This window comes from Lissotriton vulgaris, chromosome 6, assembly GCF_964263255.1.
Source record: "Lissotriton vulgaris chromosome 6, aLisVul1.2, whole genome shotgun sequence".
In the NCBI taxonomy this organism is placed as follows: domain Eukaryota; kingdom Metazoa; phylum Chordata; class Amphibia; order Caudata; family Salamandridae; genus Lissotriton; species Lissotriton vulgaris.
Window position 1 is genome coordinate 1,345,081,565 of NC_141694.1, and position 14,080 is coordinate 1,345,095,644.

The following is a 14,080-nucleotide window of genomic DNA, read 5'->3' on the forward strand; positions in this document are numbered from 1 at the left end:
CACCATTTGCCTGTTTCTGCTTGATTCTGCCCTCTGCATCATGCCCTGTAGGGACCCCTTCCACTGTCTCCCGCAACCCTTCCCGACATTCTCCTTGGTCATCCATTAGGCCCCGCTCAGCTTGCTTGGCATAACCTCAGTGCACCATAAGTCACCGTACCTTGGCAGTGTGCCTGTGCCGGCCGCTGTGCATCCGGGGCCACTAACTTTTTGCTGCTCAAGTCAGGGACCCTTGCTGTTTGTACCTTGTACTGCTGGTTGTCTGATCACTGCTGTGGTTATTGCCAGCACCAACCAACCGGTGAGGGGTGGCTTACACTACTCAACACCATCCAGCACAGGCGCCACTGGACATGTAACCCTGGCAATAAAAGGGGCCAGGTTCACGTGCCCGTATCCAGTTCCACAAACTCACTCAGTGTATCAGTGTAGTCATTATGTATGCATGAGGGACCAGGGCCATTCCACATTACATTGTGCTGTGTTCAGCGGGTGCAACCATGTCACCGCAGGCAGTGGTGAAGACCTGGAACATATAACCGTGTCATACCTCCCTGTGAGCGTAAGCAGAGTCGACAGGCGTACGACTGTATAGCGTGGGGCTGTGGCTCCACCACACATGGATCTGGGTGTGGTAAATTGTAGGTCTTGCCAAGGATTTGGCTGATGCTTGTGTCTCTGTTGCAGTTTCTGCCCAACCCGTCCGCAATGGACAATATTGCTATGTGGCATGCCTCCGGTGTGCGTGCTCGGCAGAAGGGGTACATGGAGGATGTCATGCCCGCTCGGGGTCATGGATCACACATGCCAACTGTTGTGTGGGCCGCTATTAGTGCAGCATGACCAAAAGATCTACCCTCAACCTGCAGGTTCAGTCAGGCAGGTTCTCTACATCTGTGTCAGCCCTGTCCTTACTAGTCGTACTATGCCATATCCATCTGCACAAAGTCCCAACGATCAAAAGAAACAATTTTAACCTCCTGAGACTAATGTGATTTACAGTGGATATTTTGAAAAAGTTTCATTGTATATGTATATTTGTTTTATCACTTGTAATACTCAGTCACCAGTCACGACCCACACCCCTTGTGTATTCACAGTCCATGTGTTTTGTGTATATTGGACAGCATACCTTATTCTCTGTAAAATTTAAATCTATGAAAAAGTTGAATACAAAAGATTTACTTTTTCCTCCCTGTGGTTGGTGTTTATTGTTCATATATACCCTTCATGGGATATACAGTTGCATCTATGTATTAAGTACTGTGTCCAATTGAAATGTTTTTTCTGACAGAACCATTATTGTTTATTTAATTACCCGCCCGGGTTCTGAGGGTTACAGGGTTACCCCATTACATTTAATGGCTGTCCTTACAATGGGCCTACACACATGTGGCCAGCCACCTTCAGCACACATCATCACTGAGTCGTAATCAGGCTTGTGGACATGCGCAAACAGGCATACAATGGTGTGCCGTAGGGGTGCAAGTGATACAAACATGCTGCGCTCACTAGTGACTATGCCTGGGGCGAAGTGCAGCACTGAGGCTACATAAGACACATTGATGCCCCTCATTTGCAACAAACAGTTCATGTCATAGAAGATTTACTAAGTCACACATCACACACCAATGAACCAGTGAGCCTGCCAACAAATCATGCAGGACGTAGTATTGACTCATGTCTCTCTGCACTGTCACAGGTGACCAAGGATATGCAATCTGCACTTGAATGATGACATCACTCCGAGCCCTGAACACACAGGCCCAGAGGCAGTACAATTTTGCCCAAAAACACACCAGGGGCATCGTGGAGCGCACATTTGGCGTGTTGAAGTCACATTTGAGGTGCCTGGACGTCACAGGTGGAAGGCTCCTGCACAGCCCAGCCATCGTGTGCCAGATGATTGTTGCATGTTGTGTGTTGCACAACATATGTGTACGCAGCAAAGCCCCATGGATACGAGTGTCAGTTTCACCGGACAATGATGATGAAGATGAGGCAGGTGGACCTCACCCCACTGCAGTCACAGCAGGAATAGCCCACAGGGACTCCATCATTAACAATTTCTTCTCTGGTTGACGTCACATTGTGACAGTGCTTGGCAATAATCAAACAGTACGATGTACGACCAAAGGCACAGCATGTGAAAATAATGCATTCCAACACACATTCCCTGCATGCATGTCACTCATCTATACAGGCATTTCACTCAGACAAATGTGGGTGCGACATGTAGTGCTGGCAATTTTATAATTTGTTAATGGATGGTGGTTGTATCACCTCTGTGCGTTGGCTGTTTAGGGTGTCACATATTCGAACTGCCAATTCTGTGTGTCACAGTTGTTATGGTATCCCGCTATTCGGCGTTTCACATGTTATGTTATGCTATGTTACGAGTATGTTGAAGCGCGACAGCTGCCCCAGCAACGGGGCGTCCCGGCGCTGAGAAACCATAGCATAACCTACTGAGAGGGGGGGGGGGGGTCAAGGGTTTAAGGCAGTGGGAACAGGTGAGTTTTTATTGCCTTGCAAAAAGTGGATAGATTGTCAAGGCGGCGGATGTTCGGGGGAAGGGAGTTCCAGAGTTTTGCTCCTAAAACTCTAAAGGAGCGACCCCCGACACGGCAGAGTTTCGTGCGGGGAACCACTACTAGATGTTGACCTAGGGAGCGCAAGTTGCGCTGGGGGCTGTAGGGTGTTAGAAGCGGGCGGAGGAGTTCAGGGCCATCGGTCTTGAGGATTTTAAAGGCAGTGGTGAGGGCCTTAAATTGGATTCGGGCTTCCACTGGGAGCCAGTGGAGTCTCCGTATGGTGGCTCTAGCAGAGCATCTTCTTGGAAGGCCAACAATAGCTCTGGCCGCAGAATTCTGAATTCGTTGAAGCCTAGTTGTCTCCGCTTTATTAGCGCCCAACAGTAGGACGCTAGCATAGTCCAGCCGGGAGAGGATGATGGATTGGACTGTGTCCCAATTCATTCCATTTTGGCGTCATTTGTGGCCTACAAGTGACAACAAGGCTTCTTTTGGGCTCTGATATGTGCCGCCATGATGCAGGGATGCAACCTGTGATTCAAGTCCCATGACATGGGCGACATGTACCTAAGGGGCAGTCACTGTCCCTACATTAGTCCATGCTTTCATTAATGTTTAATCATGGACATGGCACGTCGCTGTGCAGGGGGTGTTGTTTGTCCCTCTGCAATGTGAAGGGGAGATGCAGTTTCACAGTGTGTTCCATGTATGTCTCCGCATTGGCGCAGGTTACATACTGAATGCACGTCGAGGGACATTGTGACTGTTTGTAAGGAAATGCCTATCTGATGTGGGACAATGGTCATTTGTTCAGCGTCACAGCTGTGGGGTTGTGTTCGTATGCTGTCATCTCACCATTTTTTTACTCTGCTTTTATGATTATTTTTTCTGCCTAACGCGTGGGATTTGCAGGCCTGTCTCTGGTTTCCGGTGCTTTTTGTATCGCGTTTGGCCTCATCGCTACTTTTTCTGTGTTGGCGTTTTGCATTTTTGCGGCGTCGCGTTGACTTTATCGCAGACATTTGAGGCATTGTCGGGGGCCTATCGCATGGTGCCTCCGTGTTGTGAATACTTAATTACCATAGCGTTAAGTTACTTTTGCGATGGTTATCACGCATTTTTGAGAATATCCCCCTAAGTATCTTTACATCAACATTCAACATTGATAATGGGCGGTATAATGACGTCCCCGCCGGATAGCCCGCTTCAGCAACATCACCACCTATGTCTTCTGCATTGAGTCTGACAGAAGCCCCCTGTCAAGTGCCTCATTATAGACTTCTGACAATTCGTCTGCTAGCACTCCAGCGTACCTCTGTAGAGCTCTGCCTGTATCCCGTCCCCTTCCAGCACCATAACCGTTTTGAGACTGCATATTTCCGCTGTTATCTCTTCCCTGGTTAATGGTGACTCTAGGTTCTCCCTTTCTTCGGCTTCCAATCTGTTCATCGGTGCACACCTGAGATATTGTGTTCTCCCCACTATGTCCCCAGGCCTCCGTTGATATATGTACCACAAACATGGCATTATTGGCCTGTATCGTACATACCAGTTTCCCATGCACATCTTATAACAGCAGGACTGTCCTTCCTCGTGTTTAATCAACTGGGACAACAGCACTCCCGCTTAATCCCTTCCTAGTATGCAACCTCTGGTGATAGATCCTATATAAAAATGTGCGCAATGTATTACAATCTGCCAGGAGTTACTGTTTATGTTACAGCGATTCTAGGAGTTTGCCCTGATTTTGCAGCAGCTCTATTTCAAAGGCACTCAGTTGTTTCTTTACTGGCTATCCAGGTCGCTCTCCAACTGCTTCATGCACTCACTGTGGAGTACCGCCGTAAGGGCTTCCCACTCCATTGCCCTACTACTTGCACTTTCCCAGTTATCATCAAAATAGTGCGTCAACGTTTCAATGACAATGGCCACAAAAGGTGGGTCAGACAACACCTGTGCTCTGAGTTTCCGCACTGGTATGGCTGGTCGCCATTGCCCAAGATGTATTCTCATCAGTAAGGGGGAGTGATCAGATATATACCCCTATGATCTGTACACTTTGCACCAAATGTCCCTGAAACAAAACAGTAGTCAATCCCACTATATGGGCTGGCCGCTGGGATATACCAGGAGTAGACCCTTTCCTGGGGATGCAGCTGCTGCCAGACATCCACTGATCTCAGACTCATCAGTTTATCCCTCAGACCCATATCAGTGCTGATTTCATATGGAGCTTATGTGGATCAGAGTCCTGAAGCCCATTCAGTACATAGCTATTTGTTTACTATAGCAGTCAGAATGGCGAGCAAACGTAACGCCGCGTTTGACAGAGGCTCGTGTCCGACGTTAGTGTTCGAGTAACTGGACTAGGAAAGGAATGTCTTCATGCTGTATTTGATAAGTTGGATGGACGCATAAATCCTTTTGAGGAAGAAAACAATAAGGCTCTTGGCTCTGGCACTTGAATTTGTATTCGCGTTTTAGGTACAGAACGCTACTGCACTGGGTTAACTCATTCAGGATTGGGCGTTGCGCCGGCTGGCTGATCTGTTTGGAGCAGCTTGAGTGGTATTGAAGACGAGCCATTGTATATCTATCAGTCTAAGTCCCAAATAGAATCAAGCCCACAATTGTTTCTGTTTTATAAACAGGATTTTACCAGCGCAGCACATTAGAAGGTCAAGTCCAAGATTCCAACAAAGTGGCAACTATTAAGTAAGTGCCCCTAGGACTATTAAAACCGACAATGGGGTTGAATGATTGGTTTATGACTTGTTGAACTGACGTTTTGCTTTTCTCCTTTTTCCACTCCTTTCCCTTCCTTTTTTCATTCTGGTATGTCCCACAGAGAGTGGAGATTTCATGTTTTTCTTGAAAGTAGACCGGGTGGCTTCTTTCTAATTAGGTAAGCAGGCACTGGGGCCAATGACGTGTGTTGAGCGCTCTCTCTTTTTTTTGATCTTTAAACAGGCATTTGTAATACAATTTGTGTTGTTTTATTTCACAGTTTTTGGTCCTGAGGAGAATCCCAGGAATAAAGGGATTTGAAACGCGTGGACCACAGATTGTGCCAAACAGTGTTTTTTGTCATTTTGATTTGTTTGTGTTATGCCCATTTGTTGTAAATACTCCATTGGTTGTATAATAGAGTAAATATTGCATAGGGTGTGTTGGACTTGGCCTTTTTCCCCCAAATTTTTCGCTTTTTGCCCCCCTAAATTGAATGTCTCCCCCATGGTATTAAACATATAAGGACCATGTGTGGTAAGAGTTACCATGATGTAAAATTACATGTTGTTAAATGGTGTACAGAAAATATCCCCCATTTTGAAAATGTACCTGACTAAAATGTACTGTGATTTTAAAATGGATGCCATGGCCCTGGGTAGTGCCACCTGACTGCGTTAGGTTGGCGGTCTAGTTAATATTACCCAGCTACCCCTAGCTTTTGGAGGGAAAGCCTGGCACCCAGGGTGCTCACCCCCTCCCCTTGAGCCAGTTTAGGCCAGATTTGCCAACATTCTAGAAGGTCCTGGCACTGCCTGGGAGGAGGGTATAAATAGGGAGAAGTGTCACCAGAGAGTCAGTCAGCGCGGGGACAAAGAAGAGAGGGGACCTGCTGTGAGGTGCTACCGCCACATGGGCCTGTGAGCTGGGCCCTGCACCCCTATGAACCCCACCTCTACTGTCCCCATGGGCCCCTGATAAGGGAGGGCCCCTACCCAGCTCCCAGACACTGTGGGACCTTGAACTACGCCAGCGCTGAGAGAAAGAGGTGCCCAGAAGAGGAGGAATGCTGTGGGCCTGAGCCCCCCCAGGAGGTGAGGAGTGTGCCCCTGGGACTGGCTGTGGAACTGTTTGCCCCTCCCCTCAATGAGGTGCGCCTGTCAGACGCTGTCTGGGGAGGTCGGTGCCCCCAGGAAGTTGTGGCCCCTCTGGAGGCAGTGGGCTGGGAGGATTGCGCCCTGCTGGAGGAACTGTGCCCTTTGTGTCTCAGGACCCTGGAAGTTGAGGAGCCCTGAGCGCTAGAAGATCGTAAAGCGCCCCCCTGCCAGTGATAGCGCTGTGCCTGCTGTGTGGCCTGAGGAAGTTTGTGACTGAACAGCGCTGAGGGAGCTTACCCCTTGTGGTGGCGCGCGCTCTGCGTGAGGAGAAACTGACCAGAAGGGAGCCTACCCCTCATTGCTGTCCTCTGTGAAAGCGCTGGGCCCTGGGACTGTTGATACCCCCTTAGTGCTTGTGGCCCTGAGAACTGTGTGAGCTGAGGGAGGAGCGATGCTCTGTGAATAGTTTACTGTGGAGACTGTGGCAGCTGGTGAATAGCGCCGTTGTGGAGGGGCGCTTTGGCTAATAAATATAATTTATTAAAAGGGAGCCTACCCCTTATTTTGGCCACAGATCACCGCCGCGGCCCGGTGCCAGCTTGGAGGGACCCCCGCCGTGTTTGTCGTCGTCACGGCGACCCCCGGTGCCAGGAGGGGGCCGCCGATGAGGAGGTGAGGGCCGCGATAGGCCCTGAAGCCAGCGCGTCCAGCATCACGTGGCTGGGGCGCCGGTGACGTCATCGCCGCGCCCCCAGCCACGCCGCGCAGGGATTGGCTGCCGGTCGGGCAGCCTGGAGTGAGCTGGAGGAAGAAGCTTTGACCCGGTAGACGGAGAAAGACCGGAGCGTGAGCCTACCCCGCCGGTCTGCAGCCGAGGGTTGAAGTGGCGGAGGAGGCGGGGCCGGGGCACTCTGTCGGTGCCAGCCCCGCCGCCACAAGGGAAGCGCCACCGCCAGACCGGGGCTTGTACTGGGACCGGGGAGGGCTCGGAGGAACCAGAGAGCCCCTCCCTTCCAGCACCATCGCCGGAGGGCCCCAAAAGAAGCCTGGGCTCTCCCCACACCGGAAACCCACGCAAGGGCTCCTGTGTGAGCCGAAGATGTCAGGTAAAGCCCGGTAGGGAGGGCGGTGAGCGGCACAGTAGCGGGAACTCCTAGGAGCAAGGGGGAGTCCTGGAACCTCCCCTCCCCTCTGGGGAACACTGCGAAAGGGCCCCGTTGGCCCTGCTTAGCCAAAGGAAACGCCAGAACTGGGCAAGAACAGGGACAAAGCCCTTTTAGTGACGGCCTGGCCATAAAAGTTAACCCCTGGTTGGTTCCTGACAGGCGGAGATCAGGTTTATGCCTGATGAAATGCGTGATTCCGGGAGAAATATTGGGATCTGAAGAAGTGTTTTGCTTCCTGTCCATTCCTGCCTGATAAAAGTTGCATTACTGCCTAATGAACTGTGGCCTCCTCTTTAATGAAATGTTCCTGCCCAGTGGCATACTCATCCTGGCCTTAATGAAATGTTTTACTCCTATTTACTGGAAGGGTGGGCTTTACCCTACTGAAAGGGTGGTCCCTATCTACTGAGGGGGGTTACTTCTAATTAATGAAACGTTTATTCTAGCCTGACCAGCAATGTAATGGTTTAACCCCATTTAATGACCGGCTGATTCCTGCAGCTAGGAAATATTGATGGCTAAGTAATGCAGCGTTTGTTCTCCTAATGAGATGTCACCTGAATGCTAAGGGATTAGGACGGCACGAGGTTACATGATTTTTCACTAAAGTGTTTAGGCCTACCTAAAGGAAGCTGTCTACTCACGCCCTAGAGTTACCTGAGGTTACTGTTTTTATGCTAATGGTGTCCTGCCCGGTGCTGGCCTGATGTGTATTCCAGGCCTCTGTTCATGCCCCTTGTTAATGAGCCTGCCGTACTGATTTATTACAGGTGCTCCTGTCTAGTATGTGCTGTGATGCTCTGTTGTTCTTACCTTACAGGGGTGGGGATTGGCGATATAACACATGAGGTGTGTTTATGCATAAAGTTGGATTTTGCAATTACAGCCTTTCCCCGAGGATGAGAGCCTGAGTTGGCCCCGCCAGATTGGCCCCAGGTCTAGTGTTTAATTAACCATCCTTTTTCCTTTCAGCATGGACTTTGGACTCAACCCTTTTTGTCCCATGTAAATAATCCCCCACTGAAGTACTTGGCTCTGGTGCCAGTTGGCGCCTTGTTGTGACTACCACTATTCTGTTCCTTTTTACTTTGCAGGTTGGAGACATCACTAAACTTAATCTTTTTCCAACCAAAGGTGGTGTCGTGACTCTTTTGTGGTGTGATTGGTGTGTCGTCTGTTGGTACTGCGTGAATGCTTCACATGTCCTCGAAGTTTGGCCCGCTTGATGCCATGCTACCCCCTTGGAGATTTGGGTAACCCCCATTTCTTACATTGGTGGCAAGCGGTGCGATAGGACTTGTGTTTACGCAGTACCACAGTGGCCACAGGTTACACCACAGGTAGAGCCTTGTGGTGGGGATTGATGTTGGATTGTTTGCTAAATTGCTTCCTCCTGTAAGTGTTCTGAATTGTCCCCTTGTTGCACTGGGAGGGTGTGTCCTAAGTGTACCTCGCCACGATGGGGTTGATTTACCAGGAAGTGGAACTGATGGAGTACACCGAACAGGAGGTGATAGACTTCCTCCTGGAGAGAGGGATACCCCCAGTAGGGAACATTAGGAGGAATTTGTTTCTCTATGAGGCCCTCAAGAGGGGAGAGCCCTTAGAGATTGATGGGGACTTGTCTGACTACCCCCCCGAGGTTTTAAAGGGTCAGTGGGTTAGAGACCAGAGAGAGGGCTCCCCATCCAGAACCCTGGGAGGTAATTACTCCGATGAGGAGGAGGAAGAATTTGAGAGGGCGGAGATGCCAGTAGCTGTGGAGGACACCAAAGATAGGGAGTCTCGCACTGGGTCCAGTCCCGGGGGCACTGCCCCATCCCTTTCCCTGTCCCCAGAAGAGTGGGTAGATAGGAGAGAAGAGAGGGAGTATCAGCTGGCGCTGGCAAAGCTCAGGCATGCCGAGGGCTTAGCGCAGCTGAGGGTAGAAGAGCAGCGACTAGAGACTGAAAAAGTCCTAGCGCTGGAGAGGATGGCGGAGGCGGAGAGGGCCTTCGCCAGGGAGAGATCAGCTCAGGTGGGTAGTTTGTCCCATGAGAGTGGTTTTAGGAGTCTGGATTCACCGAGGTGGGTGGGATCCAGTGGTGGCAGCGAGTGTAGGTCCAGTGCAAGGAGTCCCACTCCCGAAGCCCAGGAGACCGTGCCTGATTCCCCGGAAGAGGAGGACGGGTTAGTGTTCAGGGGTAGGGGAAAGCTGTCCCATCAGTCCTGGGGAGAGTTTGAGGAGGAGTGTTGGACTGTACTGGAGGATTGGGTGGTGAGGAGAGCAGTGGAGGATTGGGAAGGGCTGTGCCATGCCGTTATTCGGGAGCACATGCTGAGGAGTTGTTTCCCAAGACTGCGTCACCATCTGTTGCAGTGCGGGTTCTCAGACCCCAGGGAACTTGCACGGGAGGCAGACCTCTGGGTAAGTGCCAGAGCGTCTGGGAAGGCTGAGGGGAGTGATCCTGAAGGGAGTGGGACGGGGAGGTGTCCCGAGGTGCCCCAGCTGCGGCCACCGGGCGTGGAGTGTTCTTTAAGAGAACCCCAGCTTGGGAGGCTAGGCTGCCCCGATGTGTCATCCAGAGGGAGGGATCCCCTTATGTCAGGAGAACCCGGAGCATCAATAATCGGAGCTCCAGTGGTTCAGGGGTCTGACCAGTCACAGGGTTTAGATCCTGGACTGGGGTTCCAGGTTCAGGGGTTGCCTGACCTGGAAGGTGGGGTTCCTGTAATGCAGGTCCCTACCAAATTGACTCCCAGGGGTACTACTCCAGTCAGGAGGGTGCGGAACTCTGGGAGGGGATGCAGAGGGAGGAAGGTCTCTGCTCTGTCACCGGCTCAGCCACAGGGCATAAATCCCGGGTTGGGTGGCCAGGGACAGGAGTTGCCTGCCCTGGTGGGAGGGACATCTGAAACCAGAGTCCCCCCGGAAGTGACTCCCAGGGGTACTTCTCCGGGCAGGAGAGTGCGGAACTCTGGGAGGGGGTGCAGGGAGAGGGAGGACTCACCCCTGTCACCGGTTCAGCCTGTGGGTTTCGACTCCAGGTTGGGGAGAGAGTTGTGTGAGGGTGTCCCCAGGCGTAGGAGATGGAGGAACCCTAGGAGGAGAAGTAGGGGGAGGGGAGCCTCACCCCTAAGGGCTGGTCAGTCTGAGGGTGTAGACCCCAGGTGGGTGGACCAGTGGAAATTTGGAGAGAGGAGAGTGGTTCAAGAGAATTCCAAGCCTGAGGCTAGAGCCTCCCACTCTAGGAAGGAGAAACATCCCACTAGGGAACACCCATTGGGTGGTTTTGTTAGTGAAGGGAGGGTTGCGAGAGAGAACCATTGGGTTCCAGAATGGAGGAGAAACTGCAGGTGCTCCTGTAGTTGCAGGCCTGCGTCCACCTTTTTCCGCCCCAAGCAGGGAAGCCCATCAAGGCATTGATCAGTCTACCCTGGCTTTTGGCTGGGGGGGAGTTGTGTTGGACTTGGCCTTTTAACCCCAAATTTTTTGCTTTTTGCCCCCCTAAATTGAATGTCTCCCCCATGGTATTAAACATATAAGGACCATGTGTGGTAAGAGTTACCATGATGTAAAATTACATGTTGTTAAATGGTGTACAGAAAATATCCCCCATTTTGAAAATGTACCTGACTAAAATGTACTGTGATTTTAAAATGGATGCCATGGCCCTGGGTAGTGCCACCTGACTGCGTTAGGTTGGCGGTCTAGTTAATATTACCCAGCTACCCCTAGCTTTTGGAGGGAAGGCCTGGCACCCAGGGTACTCACCCCTCCCCTTGAGCCAGTTTAGGCCAGATTTGCCAACATTCTAGAAGGTCCTGGCACTGCCTGGGAGGAGGGTATAAATAGGGAGAAGTGTCACCAGAGAGTCAGTCAGCGCGGGGACAAAGAAGAGAGGGGACCTGCTGTGAGGTGCTACCGCCACATGGGCCTGTGAGCTGGGCCCTGCACCCCTATGAACCCCCCCTCTACTGTCCCCATGGGCCCCTGATAAGGGAGGGCCCCTACCCAGGTCCCAGACACTGTGGGACCTTGAACTACGCCAGCGCTGAGAGAAAGAGGTGCCCAGAAGAGGAGGAATGCTGTGGGCCTGAGCCCCCCCAGGAGGTGAGGAGTGTGCCCCTGGGACTGGCTGTGGAACTGTTCGCCCCTCCCCTCAATGAGGTGCGCCTGTCAGACGCTGTCTGGGGAGGTCGGTGCCCCCAGGAATTTGTGGCCCCTCTGGAGGCAGTGGGCTGGGAGGATTGCGCCCTGCTGGAGGAACTGTGCCCTTTGTGTCTCAGGACCCTGGAAGTTGAGGAGCCCTGAGCGCTAGAAGATCGCAAAGCGCCCCCCTGCCAGTGATAGCGCTGTGCCTGCTGTGTGGCCTGAGGAAGTTTGTGACTGAACAGCGCTGAGGGAGCTTACCCCTTGTGGTGGCGCGCGCTCTGCGTGAGGAGAAACTGACCAGAAGGGAGCCTACCCCTCATTGCTGTCCTCTGTGAAAGCGCTGGGCCCTGGGACTGTTGATACCCCCCTAGTGCTTGTGGCCCTGAGAACTGTGTGAGCTGAGGGAGGAGCGATGCTCTGTGAATAGCGCCGTTTACTGTGGAGACTATGGCAGCTGGTGAATAGCGCCGTTGTGGAGGGGCGCTTTGGCTAATAAATATAATTTATTAAAAGGGAGCCTACCCCTTATTTTGGCCACAGATCACCGCCACGGCCCGGTGCCAGCTTGGAGGGACCCCCGCCGTGTTTTTCGTCGTCACGGCGACCCCCGGTGCCAGGAGGGGGCCGCCGATGAGGAGGTGAGGGCCGCGATAGGCCCTGAAGCCAGCGCGTCCAGCATCACGTGGCTGGGGCGCCGGTGACGTCATCGCCGCGCCCCCAGCCACGCCGCGCAGGGATTGGCTGCCGGTCGGGCAGCCTGGAGTGAGCTGGAGGAAGAAGCTTTGACCCGGGAGACGGAGAAAGACCGGAGCGGGAGCCTACCCCGCCGGTCTGCAGCCGAGGGTTGAAGTGGCGGAGGAGGCGGGGCCGGGGCACTCTGTCGGTGCCAGCCCCGCCGCCACAAGGGAAGCGCCGCCGCCTGACCGGGGCTTGTACTGGGACCGGGGAGGGCTCGGAGGAACCAGAGAGCCCCTCCCTTCCAGCACCATCGCCGGAGGGCCCCAAAAGAAGCCTGGGCTCTCCCCACACCGGAAACCCGCGCAAGGGCTCCTGTGTGAGCCAAAGATGTCAGGTAAAGCCCGGTAGGGAGGGCGGTGAGCGGCACAGTAGCGGGAACTCCTAGGAGCGAGGGGGAGTCCTGGAACCGCCCCTCCCCTCTGGGGAACACTGCGAAAGGGCCCCGTTGGCCCTGCTTAGCCAAAGGAAATGCCAGAACTGGGCAAGAACAGGGATAAAGCCCTTTTAGTGACGGCCTGGCCATAAAAGTTAACCCCTGGTTGGTTCCTGACAGGCGGAGATCAGGTTTATGCCTGATGAAATGCGTGATTCCGGGAGAAATATTGGGATCTGAAGAAGTGTTTTGCTTCCTGTCCATTCCTGCCTGATAAAAGTTGCATTACTGCCTAATGAACTGTGGCCTCCTCTTTAATGAAATGTTCCTGCCCAGTGGCATACTCATCCTGGCCTTAATGAAATGTTTTACTCCTATTTACTGGAAGGGTGGGCTTTACCCTACTGAAAGGGTGGTCCCTATCTACTGAGGGGGGTTACTTCTAATTAATGAAATGTTTATTCTAGCCTGACCAGCAATGTAATGGTTTAACCCCATTTAATGACCGGCTGATTCCTGCAGCTAGGAAATATTGATGGCTAAGTAATGCAGCGTTTGTTCTCCTAATGAGATGTCACCTGAATGCTAAGGGATTAGGACGGCACGAGGTTACATGATTTTTCACTAAAGTGTTTAGGCCTACCTAAAGGAAGCTATCTACTCACGCTCTACAGTTACCTGAGGTTACTGTTTTTATGCTAATGGTGTCCTGCCCGGTGCTGGCCTGATGTGTATTCCAGGCCTCTGTTCATGCCCCTTGTTAATGAGCCTGCCGTACTGATTTATTACAGGTGCTCCTGTCTAGTATGTGCTGTGATGCTCTGTTGTTCTTCCCTTACAGGGGTGGGGATTGGCGTTATAACGCATGAGGTGTGTTTATGCATAAAGTTGGATTTTGCAATTACAGCCTTTCCCCGAGGATGAGAGCCTGAGTTGGCCCCGCCAGATTGGCCCCTGGTCTAGTGTTTAATTAACCATCCTTTTTCCTTTCAGCATGGACTTTGGACTCAACCTTTTTTGTCCCATGTAAATAATCCCCCACTGAAGTACTTGGCTCTGGTGCCAGTTGGCGCCTTGTTGTGACTACCACTATTCTGTTCCTTTTTACTTTGCAGGTTGGAGACATCACTAAACGTAATCTTTTTCCAACCAAAGGTGGTGTTGTGACTCTTTTGTGGTGTGATTGGTGTGTCGTCTGTGGGTACTGCGTGAATGCTTCACATGTCCTCGAAGTTTGGCCTGCCCGCTTGATGCCATGCTACCCCCTTGGAGATTTGGGTAACCCCCATTTCTTACAGGGTGTACATACA